We start from the raw sequence: 23,172 nt of genomic DNA on the forward strand, positions 1-23,172 counted from the left end.
TTTACACTTGTAGCTGTACAACTAATTAAAACTTGAACCCTACTTCAAAGTTTGCCACTCTCTAGTTTCTTTTAAGATATTGTTATTCACACTGGTTTTTGCATTTATTGTTTGTCTATCTTTGTCCAAATATTATTTGTCATGCGCTCTATATTTTAAGATGTACTAAAAAAAAATATGATTCAACAACACAACTGCAAATTTTTACTCTGCAAATTTGTTTTCCTTTCAAGGCTATAGCCTACAAGTTATCCTGCTTTTTGCCATGGCTTGCCATACTGCACAGAATAAAGAATATTTTCTCCACACGAGATGTTTAAAAATCCTGCATGTAGTTTTTGTGAAGACGAGCGCATATCTTACAACGGTTCCAGTTCTGTTTAGGCTATTGTAGTTCATAATACTTATGTTTTTAATTTATATAGGCCAAACACATTTAGCCTATCTATCTATCTATCTATCTATCTATCTATCTATCTATCTATCTATCTATCTATCTATCTATCTATCTATCTATCTATCTATCTATCTATCTATGTCACAGTGTATGGTTTGTGTTTGCCCGGGTGTCCACTAGAGGTCTCTTCCCCATACTGTCACCATTCACTCTGGAACTGCATTTCCCATAATCCTTTGTCTGTTCTCGTCACTCCTGATTGCACTCAGCTGTTCCTTATAACATTGTTAGTTTCTGTGTATATATATACCCTGTCTGGTTAGTGTTTGTCACAGAGTCTTTGTTTTATGTCCCACACTTCGGATGTTGGTTTCTGTTTTTTTGTTTCTCGGATTGCCTTTGTATGGATTTTGACCTTTGCCTGGACTGATTGTGAGTACGGATTACCCATTAAAATACTGCACTTGGATCTACGTTTCTTGTGTGTGTGTCGTGACAGAAGGACTCGACCATGAATGGATCCAGCGGTACGGGGCCTCCGAAGACATTATTTTATTATTTCGCCATGGCTGCTCGCAGGACTGAGGAGACCATGGCAGCCAACCGTCAGGTGGGAGAGGTGGAAGGCCCAATCTCACCGCCTCATCACCAAAGAAGGAGAAGGAGGAGGAGGTCGGCGTCCACCACCCCTAAAGACCCAGAGGCCATCCCCAAGCAGCCCGCTGTCGTTCCGGAGGCCATCCCGCAACAGCCCGCTGTCATCCCGGTAACCGTCCCCGAATAGCCCGCTGTTATCCCGGAGGACCCGACTTTGGTGGTCTCTGATCCGGTTGATCCAGAGCTGACCACCATCAGTCCTGTCACGGCCAAGCGGTCTGTCTTCACATTTTATATAGTGGCGGTACTGCGTGCCTGGGGGGCACACACCTCAAGGGTGACCGTTCCTGTGCCCGAGCCGGTGACCGTTCCTGTGTCCGAGCCGGTGTCTGTCCCTGTGCCCGAGCCCGAGCCTGTATCTGTTTCTGTACCCGAGCCCGAGCCGGTGTCTGTTCCTGTGCCCGAGCCGGTGTCTGTTCCTGTGCCCGAGCCGGTGTCTGTTCCTGTGCCCGAGCCGGTTCCTGTACCCGAGCCCGAGCTGGTGTCTGTGCCTGAGCCAGGGTCTGTTCCTGTTCCACCGCCCTGGCCACCCTAAGGCTCTTCGCCACCCTGGCCGCCCAAAGGGTCTTCGCCGCCCTGGCCGCCCGAAGGACAGTCGTCTGCTTCGCCTTGGCCGCCCGAAGGACAGTCGTCTGCTTCGCCCTGGCCGCCCGATGGACTGTCTGCTTCGCCCTGTCCGCCCGATGGATTGTGCTTCGCCCTGGCCACCGGCTAAACCATCACCCCTTGCTCCTGTTCCCCTTCATGGACCTGGCCCCCCATCCCTCCCCCTGGTCCTCCACCATTTCACCTCCCTCCTGGACTCTTGTTTTGTTCTGTAGTGGTGTCTTGGAGCATCTGGTAGCCGCTCCGCTAGAAGGGGGGGGGGGGGGGTTATGTCACAGTGTCTGCCATTTCCCACCATCCTGTTTGTCACTCATTGATTATTGCACACAGCTGTTTCCAGTCACCTTGTTACTATCTGTGTGTATATATACCCTGTTTGTTTCTGTGATTGTTGTCGAGTCCTTGTTTAATTTCCTTCTTTCCTTGTTTAAAGAAAAATGAGAAAACAGTTCCTTTTTTTGTTTTTTTATTTTTTCCAAAGAAACGAAAACGACTCGGTTACTAACGTAACCTCGGTTCCCTGAGAGGAGGGAACGAGTATTGCGTAAGTAGCTTACGCTATGGGAAAACTCCTTTTCTCGAGAATATTGAAGTCTTTATGTAAAACGCATTGCAGCTGCACAGCTGACAGCAATGAACGAAGGAAGCTCGGTCATTGGCTGTGCTGCGGCAACTTGCTCGAACCAATGACGGGGCGACTCTGAATGCGCGACCAAAGAGCGCGCTTCGCGCCCACGCGCGTCAGAGCCCGCCAAGATGGGCGTGGCCAAGAGCTATTTATTGGGCGCCCCGTCATGAGAGTTCTTTAGGTTAAAACGACTGAAGCGAACTAACCAAGCACAAGCACGGCAGCTTACGCAATACTCGTTCCCTCCTCTCAGGGAACCGAGGTTACGTTAGTAACCGAGTCGTTCCCTTTCGAGAGGTCTCTCCTATTGCGTAAGTAGCTTACGCTATGGGAACACCATGCAAAACGCCGTGCGTGCTGAACTTCGCCTTATGATAGCCAGAGGCAGGTGCCTGAGCTGAAAAGCAAAGTTATCATCCAACTAGCTGGCAGAAGCGAGCTTTATTTGTGGGAAAAATACAGAGCGGCTAGAAGGCGCTCAGTGTGACACAAGCACATACATAATCTAGATACGAACTCGTAGTTCAACTAGTATCATGCTGATAGTACATTGGAATGCAATGTCGGGACCTGTAGGTTGTAGAACCTGATAAATGTGGACGGTGAGACCCAGCCTGCCGCCGCACAAATATCCTCGATCGGTATCCCGCTCGACCATGCCCAGGAAGAAGCCACACTCCTGGTGGAGTGTGCTTTGACTCCCCAGGGGCATTGAAGTCCCTTAGCTTCATAAGCCAGCGCTATAGCCTCAACTATCCAGTGAGAGATTCTCTGCTTTGAAACGGCGGAACCTTTCGTACGGCCTCCAAAGCATACAAACAGTTGTTCTGTCTGTCTGAATAGGGCATATAAGCGTCTCGTGGAGGGCGCCCGCGCCTCAGCGATGGTTTTTAGCGCTCCGCTCGTGAGGTTCCTGGGAACCCGTTGAGGGGCCATGCATGAAGGGCCCACAGATCGGGGCGGGGATGAAATATCATCCCGCTGGCCTGACTGAGGAGGTCTGGCCTCAGTGGAATCGGCCGTGGTGCAGATTGCATTTGCATCAGATCTGGAAACCATGTTTGGTTCTTCCAGAGTGGGGCTATCAGAAGCACTGCGTTTTTCTCCTCTCTGACCCGACTGATGACCTGTGGCAGCATCGCGATCGGGGGAAAGGCATACCTTATATGCCTTTCCCCCGATCGCGATGCTGCCACAGGTCATCTGTCGGGTCAGAGAGGAGAAAAACGCAGTGCTTCTGATAGCACCGAGCCTAAATGGCGGCTCGGCCAGCTCTGGGCGAGCGCGTCCGTGCTCTTCGTGAAGAAAAGAGAGCAGTGCGCGTTCTCCTTGGAGGCGAAGAGGTCGATCTCCGCTTTGCCAAAGGTTTTCCATAACCATTGAATCGTCAGCGGGTTGAGAGCCCATTCTCCTGGGAGAATCTTGTCTCTGGATAGCATGTCTGCCCCCTGGTTCAGGGCGCCTGGCACATGCGCTGCTCTCAGCGAGCGCAAGTTGTGCTGGGACCATAAAATGAGTCTCCTGGCCATTGAATACATGGAGCTCGACCTGAGTCCACCCTGGCGATTTATGTACGACACTACCGTCATGTTGTCCGTTCGGACCAGGACGTGTTCGTTTTTTAGATGTGGAAGCAGGGCTCTGAGAGCCAAAGCGACCGCTTTCATCTCCAGACAGTTTATGTGTAGGCGCTTCTCCGGGTTTGACCAAAAGCCGGAGACAGGCCTGCCCTCGTAAAGGGCCCCCCAACCTATTTTGGAGGCATCTGTCGTTATCATCTTTCTCCTTGTGTTCACACCCAGACTCACGCCTGACTGGTACCAGTCGGCGGCTTTCCAGTGCGTCAGGGCTTTTATACAGCCGTGGTTCGCTCTGATTAAAAAGTGGCCCGAACGCCACGCGTGAGTAGGGACGCGGCTCTTGAGCCAGCGTTGGAGAGGGCGCATATGCAACAATCCTAGCTGGAGTACGGCCGATGGTGAGGCCATGAGACCGAGCATCCTCTGAAACCGCTTGACGGGGGCGCGCGCGCCCGCCCTGAATGATGTTGCAAGGCGCCGGATGAGAGACGCGCTGTCATTTGCATCGAGTCTAGAACTATTCCCAGGAAAGAAATCCTCTGGCTGGGAGATAGTATGCTTTTTGCAAAATTGATTCTTAGACCCAGGCATTCTAAATGGCTGATAATCCAAGATCTGTGTGTTATTAACTGACTCTCTGATTGTGCTAGGACCAGCCAATCGTCGAGATAATTCAGTATTCGCACTCCCCTTCGTCTCAAGGGGGAAAGTGCTGCGTCCATACATTTCGTGAATGTACGGGGAGCCAGGGACAGGCCGAACGGAAGTACTGTGTACTGGTAAGACTGTCCCTCGAAAGCGAATCTCAGAAACGGCCTGTGATGAGGCGCTATTGGAATGTGAAAGTAAGCATCTTTCAGATCCACTGAGAGAAACCAATCTCCTGGGCGTACTTGCGCGAGGATATGCTTGGTTGTTAACATTCTGAACGAGCGAATCATTAGTGCTTTGTTCAGGTGTCTGAGATCTAGGATGGGGCGGAGACCACCATCCTTTTTTCGGGACGAGAAAATAGCGGCTGTAAAAACCTGCCTCGCTCATAGAGGGGGGAACAGTTTCCACAGCGCCCTTTTCTATTAGTTTGCGCACCTCGGTGCGTAGAACCTGTGAACACTCCTTTCTCACTTTCGTCTCAACCACAGTCGTAAAACGTGGTGGTCTGCGAGCGAACTGGAGCGAGTATCCGTGCTTTACTATATTCAATACCCATTTCGGCATATCTGAAATGTTTTCCCATGCCGCTGCGTGTACAGATATGGGCTGAATACAGGCTAGGGGCGGGCCGCTGTGACGTAGGGACCCGGCCAGCGAATCGCCTGAGCTCGTAGCTCTCAGAGGCGCGGGCGCGCGCTGAGCAGCTGAGTGAATGGGCGCGTGTGTGCTTACAACAGCGCGCGCTATGTCTGTAAAACTCGCAGCCTGAGCTGGGGTTGTGTTTGACACTGTAAGGACAGTGTTTATAAGTGGGGGTGCATAAACAGTGGTAGGCACACGCGTCACTTTTATAATGTTTCCCGCTTTTACTGGGGATGAATTCATAACTGTGTGAACAGTGCTTGTGTGTAGTGGTGCGTACATGACCGTAGGCACGTGATCTACATTCATGGGGCGCGCAGCCTGAGCTGGGAATGAATTTGGCACTGTTTTGACAGTATCTGGGAATGCACACTTTGTGGACATGTGAACCCTTAGTGACACAGGCAGAAAAAGACTATTTTTGTGTTTTCTGTGCGTCGCCGTAAAAACGGCGTTTGTTTGCAGGTGAGCGAGCTCTGTGACTGGCCCATTGACTGCTGTATGGACATTTCCAGCCGCCTGTAAGGGGACTGGGTAATGTTTGAGCTTTTGCAGAGAGAGTGGTCCGGCTTTTGCGAGACACGCACTCTCTCTTCTCATTCCTGTGGCTAGGACGGCTTTCGAGGCTCAGGATTCAGCACAATCTTGGGCCGAGGACCCCGTTGCTCAGGAGGCGGCTTGCGGTTGTGGGAGCGCGAGCGGCGTCGAGCGTAAGCATGAGGCGCGGGCTGAGAGGCGGTGGGAGCTGTTCTAGCCCGCTGCGGCTGTGGCGGTCTCTGTCTGCTCTGCGATGAGCTGGAGCGCTTGGGCAGGAAATGGCGCATAGCTTGTGAAGCGTTCTGGGCCTCAGTGAAGCGTTCGGCGAAACCTTTAACCGCCGGTCCAAACAGCCCGCTGGTGGAGATAGGCGCGTCGAGAAACGGCGCCTTATCCGCGTCCTTCATCTCCGTCAGAGTCAGCCACAGATGGTGCTCGAGAACAGTCAAATTAGCCATGGCGCGGCCAATAGACTGGGCGGTGGCCTTCGTGGCTCGCAGAGCTATATCAGTTGCGCTGCGTAGGTCCTTAAAGGCTTCGGGGCCAGACTCGTCCATAGAGCGGAGAAGCTTAGCTTGGAACACTTGAAGTACCGCCATTGAGTGAAGCGTGATGCAGCTTGGACGGCGGCGGCGTAGGCGCGACCGGCGAGAGCAGAAGTAGTGCGGCAGGGCTTCGAGGGGTGGGAAGCTTTGGCTTTCCATCCGGTGGTGGAGGGCGGGCAGAGATGATTGGCCACGGCCTCCTCGAGGGGCGGCGTTCCCTCGTAGCCTCTTTCCTTCGCGCCGTCCACAGAGGAGAGCGACAAGGAAAAAGAAGGCTTCAGACGCGCAGAGTGGGGGGCTTTCCATGACTTTGTGAGTTCGTCATGAACCTCCTGGAAGAAGGGAGAAGGCCTTTGCCGAGGGGCCTGCTGGCGCCCCTGCAGAAACCACTCATCCAGTCGGCTTCGGGTTGGTTCTTCGGGAGAAGACCAAACGAGCCCGAGGTCCTCTACGGACTTCGAGAGGACGCGGATAATCTCCGTATCCATGGTGGAGCCCCCGCTCGTGCTAGCGACGGGGCGGGGTCGAGAGTGGAGCCCGGCCAGTCGTCCGATGCAGCGTTGATGGACAAGCTGTCATCTATTCCCCCATCGTCCTCGGACGCGCCGAAAGTCACAAGGCCCACCGCTCTGCTAGAGGGGTGTGGGTCCGGCTGGGTGAACTGAACCGGCGGTGGGGAAGGTAAGAGCGGCGGTGAAGCACGCGGAGACTGGCTCGGCGTGACGTCACTGAGCTCCGGTTCAGGAAGCCTCTGTGAGCGGCGCTTTTTCTTAGTGCGCGGCTCAAACAGAGGGGTGGGGGCGATGGGCTCGCTCACGGCGAAAGCGGCGAGGCGAGCCCGCAGTGCGGAGAGACCCAGGTCATCACATTCCGGGCATCCGCCCTTGGTCAAAGCAGCTTCTGCGTGGTCCCGGCCCAGGCAGCGAGCGCAGATGATGTGACGATCCCCGTCCGGGAGAAGGTCTCTGCACGACGCGCAGGAAGGCATTTGAAACAACGCCTCAGAAAATTGCTCTTTTACAAGTGTCGCGGGGCGAACAGATGTAAAGATACTTGCGTGTGTGGCACGCCGGATGGCTCAGTAGGATGGCGTTCGAAGGCGGCTGAAGGTGCCGACGTCCTCGTATCAATCCCGCTGGTATGCTTTTCGACGGCGGCGAAGGCTTCAATAATCCGGAGGATCCAGCGAAGAAGGTGTTCGCTGAAGGAGATTAAATCTAAAGAACTCTCATGACGGGGCGCCCAATAAATAGCTCTTGGCCACGCCCATCTTGGCGGGCTCTGACACGCGCGGGCGCGAAGCGCGCTCTTTGGTCGCGCATTCAGAGTCGCCCCGTCATTGGTTCGAGCAAGTTGCCGCAGCACAGCCAATGACCGAGCTTCCTTCGTTCATTGCTGTCAGCTGTGCAGCTGCAATGCGTTTTACATAAAGGCTTCAATATTCTCGAGAAAAGGAGTTTTCCCATAGCGTAAGCTACTTACGCAATAGGAGAGACCTCTCGAAAGGGAAACAAGAATTCAGCTTGATTTTCGTTTTTCGTTCTGAGGTAAAAAAAAATGAATAAACAGCTTGAATATTCGATTTCTACACGTGGGCGAGAATGAAACGCCCCTTTCCTCTGATTTGTCAGCCAAAGATCAAACTTTTCTGTCATCAGACTGCAGTCACGTATAATGAGCGCATTGTTTGGCTCAATACAGTTGGTAATAAAGGTTAACCTAAGAACTTATTGTGTGTGCAGAGTTGTTACTGTTAGCGCTATATTATATAATTACATTTATATTTAATGTGGTTTCCGCAGTAATGGACAGCGAACTGACAGCGATTGAATGAATACTTGTCAACGTGAATTCCCACGTGACGTCATGCGTAGGCCTAATAACGTTATTAATAATATTAATAATAAGGGAGATTGGGATTCCGCTGTTCCGCCATCAAAATATCGGTCCCTATCTCATCTTTGCCATTCGATTGACACCCTCATAAAACTTGTGTTGGTCCTCAAATATAATTTTATCCTAACGCATCATATCTATTTTCAAAAAGCTGTTAATAGAAATGTATTGAACAGGCTAGTTAGGTAATAGACTAATAGTGATAGTAGTTTGTTAATAATACAATCAAAAACGACATATGTGAAGGTTCTCAATCCAACGAATCAAGGGCAGTTCAAAACGATTACAAAAACATACCAGTAGGTGTCGCAATGTATCTGCTGTGTGCGAGCTACTATGGATATATTGATTTATGTTCTGTAATTAAAACTTTCCATTATAACTGCTTTCACAAATCACGTTTCTTAGCACTGCTGCTTAAGACATTAGCCTACTCAACAAAATGAGCTTTCTCCTCATGTTTGATTGTCTGATTTACATGTGTGCTATTATACTACGTGAACAGTTTTAGGAGTTGACTGACACTCACAAATTTAAAAACATGTCTTACATATAGGCCTACAGTCCAGTGGGGTATGTGGTTCTAGTGTATAATAGACAACAAGCAGTATGTCATGCAATTGAAAATAATTTATTTTATTAAAATGTTTATATTCATTTATTATTTGCATAAAATAACATAAAATGATTACAACAAAAGGAGTTCTGCAAGTGAACATAATAGATAAAAAATGGAACAATTTATTAATTTCATAAAATAACATAACAGATGAACATTTGACCAAACTTAACCATTCAACTTTAACTTAAAACCTAAACCTAAAATAAAAATCCTAAAACAATCCCCTAACTTATAGTGTCCTTCAAAACATTGACAATCTCCCCCATCCCTGTAATTTCAAAAAAAAAATCTGTGAACATCTCATCCCTGCACTTATGGCAGTGCGGCGAGGTAGTTGCCCACTGCTCAACGCAGACCCGGCATCCAACGAGGCTGTGGCAGCACCGTGCCACAACTGGGTTTTCCATCACATCTGCAAGATTCCGAATATTTTTCAACAAATGTTTCAACGGTTGTCTCAAGCAATTTTCATTTGGCTCATTTCACTTGTTATTGTTACAGTGTGTTAATAGTTATGTATTCTTTTGACTGTTATGTATTATTGCATTGACTGCAATAATTAACTTTTAATAAAAATTGTAGTCATAGTAATGATACAATTATTAAAATCCAATATGCCATTGTTTTATGGCTGCAGGATTACATTAAAGATAAAATGTTTTGGCACATTTCCCTGTAATTAAGCAGTACATATTTGTTTTCTTCTGAAACCCTGGGTTCTGTAGTAGAATCTAAAATAAATCTTTGTACAAAGTTTGGCAGCGCAGTGTCCGTTTATAAGTTGAACCCTTTAATGTGACAGGCGACTTTCAAGAGGGTAATGCTATGACTTGATTTTATGGCAGAATATGACTTGTTTGTAGATAATTTAGAACTAACTAACCTCTGCATATAAGGCACTGAAACGTTGACCTGACTGTTGCCACCTGGTCCTAGTCAGAGCCACCGTGCTGACCCTATTTGCCCGAGCGTACTGCCCCAGGTCCCGCAGTGCTTCCGTAATAGCTGGCAGCTCTTCGGCTGCCAGCCCCAGCTCCTTGACCCATCGGACAGTTTGGTCATCAATGCCACTGTGGGGTACAAAAAAGTTAGTTTACACAATTTCAAGCAAGTCATGCTGAACAACCACGTTGATTATTTGCTGTTATCTATATTTTTGGTTTTCATGACCTAATCCAACTTTACATAAGGACTTTTTGGTTTCACACTCATCCCCTTTCCGCAGAAATGGTTATAAAACCAGCTCCTTAACCACAATCGCAAAAAACTTGTTTGGTAACACTTTACAAAAAGGTTAATTTATTAAACATTAGTTCATGTATTAACTAACATGAACTAACAATGAGCAATACATTTGTTACAGTATTTATTAATATTTGTTAATGTTAGTTAATAGAAATAAAGCTGTTCATTTTTTGTTCATGTTAGTTCACAGTGCATTAACATTTACAAAGATGAATAAATGCTGTATAAGTGCAGTTTATTATTAATTAATGTTAACTAATGTTAACTAATGAACCTTATTGTAAAGTGTTACCACTTGTTTTAAATGTGATCCAAAACCTGCTCAAGCTCATCTTCCAAAAAAAAAAAAAAAACCCTAGAACACAACAAACTTACTAAATAAGGTTATTAAAATTAAACCTACCAGAATTTTTTTTTTTTAAAACAGACGAGCCCCCAATTTGTTTCAACCCTGGCTCTCAGGCCACAACAAAGGAGGAGGATGCAACTCGGGTTTTCAAAAATTAACATAAATTTATTTAAAACAACACAAAACTAAAAATAGAGTGGCAGGCGCAAGCACCGACACTGGCGTCTGGGCGGGCAGGCCTAAATAGGTTGGGCTACTAGCCAGGTGCTCCCAATCTCCTTAATTGCCTCCCGTGAGAAACAGACAGCACACAGTACAGAGGCCCAACACCAAGAGCTCTTGGGGCCGTCACACCTTTTAACCAGTTTATTTGTATTCAGCATACTTTAAAATAACTTAATTTGATAATGCCTAATCAATTTAAAGTAATCTCCATTGCTGGATGGTTTTTGACAGAATTTATTGGTCTTTGTGAATTTTCTTATGTTGAAAAGGGTTTATTGACTTGAAATTCAAAATTTAAATGTACATGTTGAGACTCTGGAGTTTTTACTCTGCAGTGCCAGGGTATATTAGCCTGACTACGTCAGACTTCTTACTTCCGCTCAATTTCATTTCGCTTCTGTACTCAGTCTGAGAAAGCGACCTATCTATCCGTTTTCCTCCAGCCTGAAAACAGCCGGCCTATCAACGAACAGATGGCGGGCTGAAAGCCGTGACGTTAGGGCTGGATGATTAATCGAAAAATAATCGAAACCGACATTCAGAGCCTATAACCGACGTCATTTTACCATGTCGGTTATTTCGTTTTTTTAATCCTATTAATATTTCCGCCCACTGTGTGTTAATGTACTTTCCCCTTAAAACATATTACCGCGTGTGTAATCCATCCAGTCTGCGACATTGAAGCAACATGAGCCCCTTTCACACAGCGCGTTGATCACGGGAAATAGCCAGAACAAACACCTTCTGTGTGAACACAAACACGACCCGGGATTGATGCCAGGTTGGGGACATAGTATTAGTAACATTGCCGTGTTCAGTCACGGAACGCGCGCTGTGTGAACAAAAGCCATAATCAATAACGTGTCGTAATGATGGCGCTAAGCCTGGATAGTTCATCAGCGTGAAACGGTTCGTAATGCGCTAGTTTATGATCGAATCAGAGAAAAAAAATGCTCAAGCGTGGTTTCTCGAGAGAAATCGCAGCTCATAAGCAAACTATAGACTCCGCTGGGACATGTCACGTGTCTTTGCGGGTTGTGTGTGTCTGTGTGAACTAGTGATGTTACGTATAAAGGCTGATTTATACTTCTGCGTCGGACCTACGCCGGAGCCTCTACGCCGTAGCCTACGCTTTGGTTTTAATTTATACTTCTGCGTCGTTGTCCGCGTTGACGCACGCAGAGGGTGCATGTGAAACCAGGGGAAGCAGTTTGAGCAGACCAATCACAGCGCTTGCGTCCGCGTAGAATAGACGCGTTGTTACATTTTTGGAGAGGTGCACGTCAGGGTACGCCGGAGGTTACGCGCGCTACGCACAGCCTACGGCGTAGCTACGGCGTAAGTTCAGTCTCATCATGCGTATCACACATGCGACACAATTTCTAGTGAAGCCCCGTATCGGGGTGTGTTTTGGTTTCCCCAGAGTCACGTGATCGATGACAAATGAAGCCTCACTTTCTGTCCAATCACGTGCGCGTTTCGCTTTGGGTGTCAGAAGGCTCGAACTCCAGATCTCATTTAATGAGTCATTGTTGGCTCAGTCTGGTTGATGGGTGTTTCAGAAGAGTGCTGTACTTTGAAAGTTAATAAATATAATACATTAAATAACCAAAATTTATTTTTCACTACTTAGGCTATTCTTTTTTCTTTTGTCTTTTTGTTTTTGTAATATATTTGCACTTTTGTTGATTTTAGGTAATTTGGTGTTGGTATTTGGGATTAGGCTGGGCTTTGGGGAGAGGTGAAAAAAAGGAAGACTTCCCCTATCTGGGAATATTTTGAGCGTATAGCTTCCAATGTGTGTATGCATATATATATATATATATATATATATATATATATATATATATATATATATATATATATATATTATTTAAAAAATGTTATTGTTGTACGTAATTTCTTACTTTCATATAACTTTTTTAGAAGGTGAGATGCTTGGTGTGTGACAAAGAGCTTGTTTATGGAAACAACACATCATCCATGCTAAGGCATTTCAGAGCTTTACATGAGACTGCTCAGCCCCACAATCCAAGCACACAAAGTAGGACTGTTGCTTTATGATTTTTATTAATAATTGTGAATGCATTATCATGATTTCAATTAATTATGTATAATATATATTTCTTCTTTCATTATAGTATCTCGCAAGCAAATGGTTGATGAGGCATTGGTCAACATGGTCATAAAAGACTCACAGCCATTTACAGTTGTTGAGGATGAGGGTTTCAAGGGCCTCATCCATGCCCTTGATCCTTCCTATATAATCCCAACCAGACAGGTGAGGATAGCAGCAGAGGTTGATTTTTATGTATAATCTATATAATAAATCTTTATCAATAATAATATAATTTTACTATAACTGTTTTGTGAACTCAAAAAGGCTTTAAAGAAAATGGTGGCTTCAAAATATGAAGAAGCAAAGAGGAAGGCCAAGGTACACATGGAAAAAGCAACTGCTGTGTCTATAACATCAGATATGTGGACTTCTATCAACATGGATGCATATCTTGCAATAACCTGCCACTACATTGATGACAGTTATAAGATGAATACAGTGTTGTTGGATGTTGAGAAGTTCCCAAACAGGCACACAGCGGAAAATATGGCCCTGGTGAAAACGAATGTCATGATGGAGTGGGCAATCAAGGACAAAGTGAAGTGTCTTGTCACAGATGCAGCAGCAAACATGATTGCTTGTGATAGAATTCTGCAAGTGAGACTTTCAGTTTGCATTGCACATGCACTTAACACCATGGTTAAAAAGTCTTTTGATCAGGTACCAGCTCTGTGTGACATTCGGAACAAAGCTAAAAAGGTGGTCACCTATTTTCGAAGCAGCACCTCTGCCAAAGAAATGTTGACCCATGTGCAGCAAGAGATGAACAGGCCAGTTCTTAAACTTGTGAATGAAGTGGAAACACGCTGGAACAGCACTTTTCACATGCTTCAACGGCTACAAACTGTGGGAGCATCCCTTGCCTCACTTAAAACTGATATAGCTCCACTTCATGCACAGGACTATGAAGCCATAGAGCAAGTTCTGTGTGTTCTCGCCCCATTCCACCAGGCCACAGTAGAGCTGTCCGAGGAAAAACGTGTGTCTGGCTCCAAAGTAATTCCTTTGCTAAAAATGATTCACCATTCATTACAGGTTGAACAACTAAGGTATTTATTTTTATCTGTGTAGAATACTCTTAATTATTAAATTATTGAATTATTAAATTTGTATTTTTGCACAGAGTAAATAATTTTCTATTTCATAGGTTAACCATGCCAATAACAAAGGAATTAACTGAAAACCTTATCAGGCGTCTGAGGGAGCATATCTGGAATATGGAGTCGCTCAGTATAATGACCATGGCAACTCTGCTGGACCCAAGGTTTAAAAAGTTGGGTTTCCTTAACCAAACTAAAATGTCAGAGGCTGTCAAACGGCTAAAAGCAGAATGTGGTAATGTCATCAGGGCCGAAGATGAAAGACCATGCACATCATCAAGCACTCAGTCAACAGAAGCACCACCATCAACCCAACAGCCCACACCAAGCTCAAGTATTTATTTATTATTATTTTTATTTATTTATTGTATTTTATAATTGTTGACCGTTGATGTGTCTTATATTCAATCAATGTACATGTACAGACACTCCCAATAAACATAATAATAATAATTTTCCTCACACTTGCAAGGTGGAAACCTTTGGCTTCTGTTGGACAGTGCTGTGGAGCAAAGCTCAAATGCCACTTCTGATGCGATCGTAGAAGTGGATAAATACCTCACAGAGACAAACATACAAAGAGCTGAAGATCCACTTGAATACTGGAGAATGCAGAAACATGTCTACCCCCACCTATATACATTGGCATTACAGTTTCTTTGTACCCCGGCCTCCTCTGTGCCATGTAAAAGAGTCTTCTCTAAGGCGGGGGAAGTACTGTCTAAGAGGAGAAATAGACTCAGCCCCAACACTGTGAAACAGCTTTTATTTCTTAATAAAAATAATTAAAAACTTTATCACCTTTCTGTCATTCCTACAGTTACATAAGGACTATCACTGCCAAGTGTCATAAGCACATTTAATAACAGATGATCCTATCAGACAATGTTCTTATTCAGCGGGTGTGTGTGTGTGCGTGTGTGTGTGTGTACAGAGCCAGAGAGAGAGAGAGAGAGAGAGAGAGAGAGAGAGAGAGAGAGAGAGAGAGAGAGAGAGAGAGAGAGAGAGAGAGAGAGAGAGAGAGAGAGAGAGAGAGAGAGAGAGAGAGAGAGAGAGAGAGAGAGAGAGAGAGAGAGAGAGAGAGAGAGAGAGAGAAATAGGCCTACATTAAATCTTATTGAATCTTATAATCTTATATTATATTTTATTGTCACACTTTAAAGGGAAAATGAATTTATTTAATGAACAAATCAAACACAAACATGTAAGGCTTTTATTTGTACACATAACATTGAAACTATGGAGTGTGTTGTGGTTGCTTCATCTGCCAGAGCTTCTAACACAGGCTTCTGGCTGCTTTATTTTAAATAAGCACCAGATGGCACTGTTCTCGGCACTCTCGAAGCTTTGAATCTTTTCCCGGAACAGTCAGGGGAAAGCCTCATTGATTCACAAGGCTTCATTTCCCCATCCCTAGTGTGAACGCACTCTGTTGATTCCGGAAAATCACTGGCAGTGTGAATGAACCAAAGTCAAACGAACCCGGGTCAAATCCCAGGCCACTTTATCCGTGTATTTTCCGGAATCTCTGTGTGAAAGGGAACTCAAACACTGAGTCAACTCAGCAACAGGAGCCGCTTGTACCAAAGAAACACGCGAAAAAAGAGAGAGACTGACAAACGCCCCGCAACAAGTGCCCTTCACTCCACAAAGCATCCGTGTTTCGATAACACAAGCATTTACAAATGCTACACAATATGAAAAGGATTAGTTTTTTTAGTTTTATACAAGTTATATTTTACTTTTAAGATGGCAATATTTACAATAAATAATTTTGTTAACAAAAAGAAATATTTTCTACATTTTTAGGAAACTTTCTTTTTACATTAAAACTTAATTACTTTTTTATAAGACATTTTTATTTCAAGCATTGTATGCTTTGTTTGATTCAATTGTTTGAAATATTTAATAAGTAAGCATTAAAAGCTATCTGTGTTTCCTTATTTTAGAATCACAAAGATAGGATTATGCATTCTTTCATTAAAAAAAATAACCGTGAACATATTTACAGAATAAGCCTTGCCAGTGACACATGAGATAGATTTTTTTTTAAATAATCGTTCAATAATCGTAATCGAGGTAACCTGTTCGATTAATCGCGATTATGATTTTAGCCAAAATCGTCGCTAAGTGCAGAGTTTAAGATTAGGTCAGGGAAATCGAAAACGACCGCGGATATGGAGACGCGGATGCAATTCGCTCTGTTGTGGAGAATATTCCCGGCATTAGCAAACTGAAGCCCGAACAAGAAGAGTGTGTATTAAACATTTTGAAAGGAGGTGATGTTGTGGCCCTACTCCCTTTGGGAAAAGTTTAATTTATCAACTATTACCGATCGTCAGCGAGAAACTGAGGAGCCTTTTGACAGGTCAGTGTCTCCTTTCTTTTCCAGGTCTTAAATATTGCCATGTCATGCTGTAATCTTGCAATTAAATTGCAGCATTACCGACAGACTCGAGATTAACAAAGAACTAATCCTAATTTTGACAGTTGGCTGCAAATATTTTTTTGTTTCTCTCTACTGTCAAATATCAGTTTAGAGGCCCTGATTGTACCGTGGATGTGTAACCGAGGCCAGCTAGTAGTTGCTGTGCAAGTAAACCTCACTCCTCTGATCTCAAAAGGCTCTCTAGCGACAGATGCTAGAGGCTGCAGTATTTAGCCTCCTTGTTAGAGCGCCTGACTCTCACGCCGGAGACCCGGGTTCGAGGCCCGCACAGAGCGGGGCGAGTAGGACCCGGGTGGACCTGTCACATTGGTGCCGTGACCCAGATGGGAGTGAGGTTTAGGGGGGTGAGTGTAACCAGCTAGTAGTTGCTGTGCAAGTAAACCTCACAGATGCGTAGATTAACTTCGCATAATCTGCAAAAGTCGTTTACACCCATGTTTACTCCGGTATTTCGCTCGCATCATCAAGTGTTTACAGCAGGTTTACAGTGGAAGTTCGATCATAGATTTGTGTTCGATGCATGATGTCTGTGGTTCGATGCGGCTGTGTCGGCGCATAACATACGTCTGATTGGCTTACGGGTAACCAATGATTTTAAACTTCAGGCAAGCGCCCCCTAGCGAGAGAGAAAACACTTCTCTATTATGACATTCCAGACTCTGTCTACAAAGCAAAGTGAAGTAGCAGAGTCTGGTATTACCAGGCTAAGGGTATATACAGGAATCATGGAAATAAATGTAATACCTTTTAAAGGAGAATTCCGTTCAATTTTAACATTGAGCTAATTTTTTTGTACATTTGGAGTGCTGTCAGTACAGACAAAAGCGACAAAAATCGGTGTTTCCGACACCGTGTTATCCTCTTTTTAAAATTCGCACCCTGTTGACTTTAATGGGGCAAGTTATAAACCTGCTTTTAGCCTCTTAACATCCTTGATGTGTCATTACAAGTGCACAGCCATGTGAGTGGTGTTATTAAGAGTGACCACGGTCAATCTGACTGCAGTAGATGTGAAAGATATTAATAAAAATGATGTTAATTCAGTCAGCTCATATACCTTTATTTACTTCCTGTTTTCGGTCGAACTCCACAGTAGTCGATTGTCGAGTTCGCACGCGCGATCAATGGCAACAAAGCAACAGTAGAGACTCAGACTGTCAGCTGATGACGGTGCTGTGTGGTGTTCTAAGAATATCAGCTCAAATGGATAGTTCATCCGAATCAGATGTTGAACATCATTTTGTTACCAATGATCGTGCACGCGAACTCGACTATCGACTACGGTGGACTTCGACCGAAAACAGGAAGTAAATAAAGGTATGTGAGCTGTTTTTTTTTTACCTTTTTTTTTACAATAACATACCTGTTGTGCCAATGCCTTCGATGAGGCGGTTTCCCTGACCATCACAAAGGACAATGTCTTCCTCTGAGCCCAGGTCAAGTTTCACCTTTTCAGAAATAGTGGACACATTTGCCACACGCTCCAAAAAAGTTACATACAGGGTGCCTCCGTCCACACGAAGAACTCCACCCTCCACCCTTCCGATTGAAATGCTCCTTTTGACAGATACAAACGGAGATAGATAGAGATACATTTAGAGAGTTGTTTTATCGTTCAGCCTTTTACCATACCATGCTTTTATGTTTTGCATCACGGCTTTGCAATAATGCTCTGAGGGTGTATTTGGTTTATGTTACAACAAACCTCGAAAAGCTTCTTGCGGCTGGAGCAGGCGCTGGTCCTGAACGGACAGCAGAAGCCACAGGCATGTTCGCGAATCTGAACAGATTAGGTTGTGCTGAGTGAGTGTGGGTTGGTAGTTGCACTTGTGCAGTTGGGCCTTCCTCTCCACAAACCTCATATCTCCCTGATAGTTCAATGTCCCCAATGTACCCTTTGAGCTGGGTAGTAGCAGGACAACTCCAGTCTCTGAAATTAAATAGATGCTGGTCGCCATCAGCTGCACATACAAATATGACAATGTAAGTTGATTTTATTTCTCTCTCTTTCTCACTCACACATGCAGAGTAAAAATACTCTTCCAGATTTTATTCTCACTACATCAAACTTATCTATACCATGTATCTCATTATTTAAAATCATTGTAAATAACAAACTGCTTTCAGCAGGAGAAACAGGGACCATGTCCACCCTTACCGGTGGCTCTACAATTATTTTACTGTACATTTCAAGTAATGAAAATGACACCTCAAACAGTGAAAATAATAACGTCGCTGTTTGGTCGGTGAAGATTAAGAATTATTTACCAGTGTTGAAAGTATTGGGAACACACAGAATACAATTTCTGCAGATAAGTTTGCAGCTGTGGTCTATAATGAAAACGCGCGCAATTTTGATCCTGCTCGCCAAATTACACCAAATTTGGCGCTAACTTAACTAGGCTCAGAAAATGTTGCTTTTGCTGCTGGGCCTAACTTGGAAAGCTAAGAGCTCACAGATAAAGCATGCTCATATCAGTGTCATTAAAATTACATCATCATTAGGCACTTGAGGTGGATCATAGACTCTAAAAAATGCTGGGTTGTTTCAACCCAAATCTGGGTAAATTATGGACAAACACAAACATTTGGTTAAAAATTAATAATTTAGATCTGTAACCCAACGGCTGGGATCGTCCATATTTTACCCAAATTTGGGTTGAAACAACCTAGCATTTTTTATAAGTTAGTCTTCATACCATGCACTTTTACCTATAAAAACTATTTTAACAGGAGTTTATTGTAAACATAACTTTGTTGCCGAGTTTGGGCAGAGTTGATGCAAGAGTTGATTCAAGTGTGCTGTTGCCAACTAATTTTCTGGGGAAGTTGCCAAAGGCAGATCGATTTGTTGCTAAAAGTTGCTAAATGACGCTATGACGTAATTACGAAATCGCAAAGCAAAACTATGCCATTATGTTATACGTATTATTTGAAATGCTAATTTAGATTTGCTTGTAAAATCCCCAAGACCTGTTTTCAATTGTGTGGCGATTTGTATAGCCCTAAGCAGCGCACGAAGCAAGCATTTTTCTCAATTCCTGTAATGAGAGGTTTTGGAAAGTTGCCCTCTGCAATATGGCGGCACCGTTGACGTACGCTCCAGTGGCCAATAGGGCGTCTTATTATGTCTATGTGCCCCTGTGCTTGTTGTATTTTGTCATTCGGTTTTCACAGCGATTTCCACAGTGATCTTAAAGGGATACTCCACCAGTTTTTCTTATTAAACTATGTTATTCCCTTAACTAAGACGAGTTGATACATACCTCTCTCGTCTCATTTCGTGCACTATATCGCTCTGTATTGCCGCAAAACTATGTTAGCACTTAGCTTAGCCCATGCATTAGATATGGGCCAAGCAGAGAAGCGACCAAACACTTCCACGTTTTCCCTATGTAAACACAGTTACTCGAGTAGTGTAACTTGACCTGGGCTGGTGACACAAAATAAACCGTTGCGCTTTTCTAAGCGTTTAAAATTGATGACTATATTGTATGGCGGAATACCATAACAAGTGCTTTTGAGCACTTCGACTTGGCGCAATAATATCTTCACTCGTGAAAAGTCCTCTTACCGGCTCCCGCTTCCTCTCGTTGTATTGACGGAAATGTCAGACCAAATGCACCAAATGGCCTTCTGACATCTAGGTCAGAGGTCCTTGTTCGTCTGTTCTCTGGAGTGTCTACCCCTTCTGCCTCCCCAGGTACATAAACAGAATCTTCTCTCACTACAAGTGAGAGACACACATGTGACATTATTTGAATCATCTATATTTTACTAAAGATCAATGAATATCATTAAAATTGCCACCACAACTCCTCACTTTTTATCATTATGATTACCCATAATCACAATAATAAACAATAAGACAAATTTTAAGTCATATCATCACACTTATACTCTTCATCTCTGGTTTTCACTGACCACTCTCTTAAACATTTGTGAAATAACATTTGGAAAAGTAAAAAGCTTAGGCTGTTTTTGTGGGGATAGTCCCTTAAGTATTAGCAAGCAAGTAAAGACTTTATCTGCGGCCGGGCTGAATGAATAAGCACTGTTATTGCACTCCCGACCTAGGTCGGACCCTCAGTCACCTCAGTATAAACAAGAAATAGTGTATAGTTTAAGTAGGAAACACATCAATTTAACACCCTGGTTATCATTACACATCTTGAAACCCACATGGCATTTCAACAGGCTAAGAAATACGAAGAAATAAAAGTAGAATAAAATCCCTCATTTCGACCCCTCTCCTTGTACGTCAACACATAGCGGATAACCACAGCTTTTAACCTTCTGTTCATATCAAAAACATTCATAGAAATAAAGAAAAAGAAAAGGAAACATACACTTTAACACATGTCACAGTAGCTCCCACTACTTGTATCATCATATTTTGTTCATCCAATTGAACAGACTCCCAGCTTTAACCAGTCTCTGTACTGAGCTGGAAACACACTATAATGCATGGTAAACATAACAATATTGTTAATCCTATCGCTGAAATTGGTAGTACAGTACCCCCAACCCCCCAAAGATTAACCAATCTTATCCATTTACCATCAGTCCACGCCCATTTCCATACATCGCCTCCATTTTCCTAACCATATTTTCTTAACTTTTAACTCGATTCAGCCAATGGTTTTACTTAGTAAGCTCTATTTAACACCATATTTAATAAAATCTATCCAGAAAAGGTTTTATATTTTTTTTTTATCCATTCTTTTAACCAATGTAGTTGTTCAAAATTAACTCTAATATTTCCATTACGGACACAATCAATATATTTTCTACATTTACAATCAAATCAATACCTAGTTTGATTCAATCAAACAAAATCATCACAAAAACAGATTCTTCTGTTAAACTTAAACCATCAGTTGTGTTGATCATCTCGTTCGCCCCACGGACGTTCCGTGTTCTTTTACCTTTAACTTTTAATTCAAACATGCTGTGGTTCTACTTAATAAGCTTCAACAATTATCCCTATAATTTACATTAATTAATAGATCTTCTCTTCCCAAAAACATTTTCCTTAAATATTTCCTAATGAATAAGTAACCAATCAAATCTTTTGATCTAGTGTATATCAATACTAAGCCCTATTTTGATTTAATCGAATCAAATCCTCAAAATAATCACAAAACCACATTCTTAAACCATTAGTTGGTTCACATCCTCCTCCAGGCGTGTTGATCATCTCGTTCGCCCCATGGACTATGGGATGGTTGTGGCCTGTTGGTGTAGGTGAGAGGCTTGGACCCAGGTGTCACACTCTCCAACCATTTTCTGATCCTTATAAGGTTTTCCCTTAAATCACGACCGCACCCCCACTGGAGTGAACTGTCACCTGTGAATGGAGACCTTAAGTATTTTGTTAGTGACCGCTTGACCGCTCCCCTTTGGTGTGACCTGTGGAATCAACAACCTGAAACATTATCTCCGGATAATTTCTTGCTCACTTAATAGCACTCGGGGTCCTTTTACCCTGAAAAACACTCAACCCCTGTCCTCATGTCCACACAATATTTATACATTTGGAACAGAATTAGTTCTGTTTGATCCAATCCTTCCTGACATTCTGTAAAAGGAAAATTTTAAGTTATGCGCTGCGCAGGTGTAGCACCTTTCTGCCACACTAATAACCCAGGCCAGGACAGTTAGCCAAATTCATCCATAACCATTATTTTATTGGGCCCATTTTGCCCTGTCTCCCAATCCTGCATGCTCTCTGTAAAGAGAAACAGATTTCGAGGTTATTGTCAGATAGTAAAGTACGTAGTTTCTTTTGTCTACTGTTCTCCCGTGGCCTTCGATGCCCTGGCGTTTCCTGTTGAAACAATCTTTGTTATTGGTGTGTGCGGCACACTCACAGACATCCATTTTGTTAAGCAGAAAAAATGGCTTCTTTCAGGGCTTTTATCAAATTACCCCTAGTGTTCTCCCAACATTTATTCAGCAAATGTGAACCCCTTAATAAACCATATTTGGCAATTGTTATACCATCTCCCTCTTGATGCACGACACAACTCGAGCATCAATTTAACATAACATTTAACATAGTGTTTTTTATAAAGTTTGCCATCAACACTAACCCAAACGTTGTCCTTCAGACAAATTTCCTCCAGACATCTTTCTCTGCCTCTGAAACAAAAATATTACATTCTTCACTTAAAGCCACAATCTCATCTTCTTATCGAAGTATTTGAAAGGCAACGGCCCTCAGTCTCACAGCGTATTCTGCTTTTCAGGCCTGTTGTTTGGTCTCTCAAGTCAGTCATCTACAAACTTTTCCAAAGTCATCAATTTTCCCTATCAGGTCAGGTCGTGCTGTGCAGACTTGGTCAATGTCAGTCAATCATTTCTCCCCCTTTGTTCACAATAATCATAAATGTGAGGGGCTCTCTTGATAATTTCATGTTGACTTAGCCAATATGTCACTTTGTTGTTTCCCTCAAATCTACAACATTTTCATTTATCTCAGCCCATGCCAGATGGTGATCAACAACTACACAATTCCAATTTACTGATCTTCAAATCTACATTATGTATGACAAAAGTATTACTACCAGACAGAGCTTGATGGCCAATCAACGTAAAGCTTGTCCCATGTTCTGTATTGTCTCTTCATCAGAATTATCAGCTTCTTTAAAATTTGTCATTTGCCTTAACCCATCTGTAATGATAAACTCATTCCAGAGGTTAATGACGCAATATACACACCATTCAGGCGGAATATTAGTGCCCCAAACTAATACATACAAGACATAAAGTGCTGTCACCATCACACACACACACTCATACTAGACACACATATGTTAACTGCTCATTCTCAATGTTCACTTTTCTTTATATTATTGCTAAAAGATTTAAATTTTAAATAAGATTTTAAACTTCACATTTTACTGTAGCTTCTACCTA

The 23,172-nt window shown here is 43.7% G+C and overlaps 2 long non-coding RNA genes across 2 annotated transcripts in view; both read right to left on the minus strand.

Moving 5' to 3' along the window:
* The window catches only part of LOC143721172 (uncharacterized), a 158,411-nt gene that overhangs the window by 81,994 nt on the left and 53,245 nt on the right, over window positions 1–23,172 (minus strand). The window lies entirely within an intron of this gene.
* LOC143720468 (uncharacterized) lies at window positions 9,053–10,004 on the minus strand. The gene is made up of 2 exons (XR_013196574.1): window positions 9,648–10,004; window positions 9,053–9,176 (listed from the first exon to the last, which is right to left on the minus strand). It is a non-coding gene; the product is annotated as an uncharacterized LOC143720468 (long non-coding RNA).

Source organism: Siphateles boraxobius, unplaced genomic scaffold (genome assembly GCF_051911475.1).
Source record: "Siphateles boraxobius isolate OS27281-9 unplaced genomic scaffold, OSU_SipBor_1 65, whole genome shotgun sequence".
Classification (NCBI taxonomy): Eukaryota; Metazoa; Chordata; class Actinopteri; order Cypriniformes; family Leuciscidae; genus Siphateles; species Siphateles boraxobius.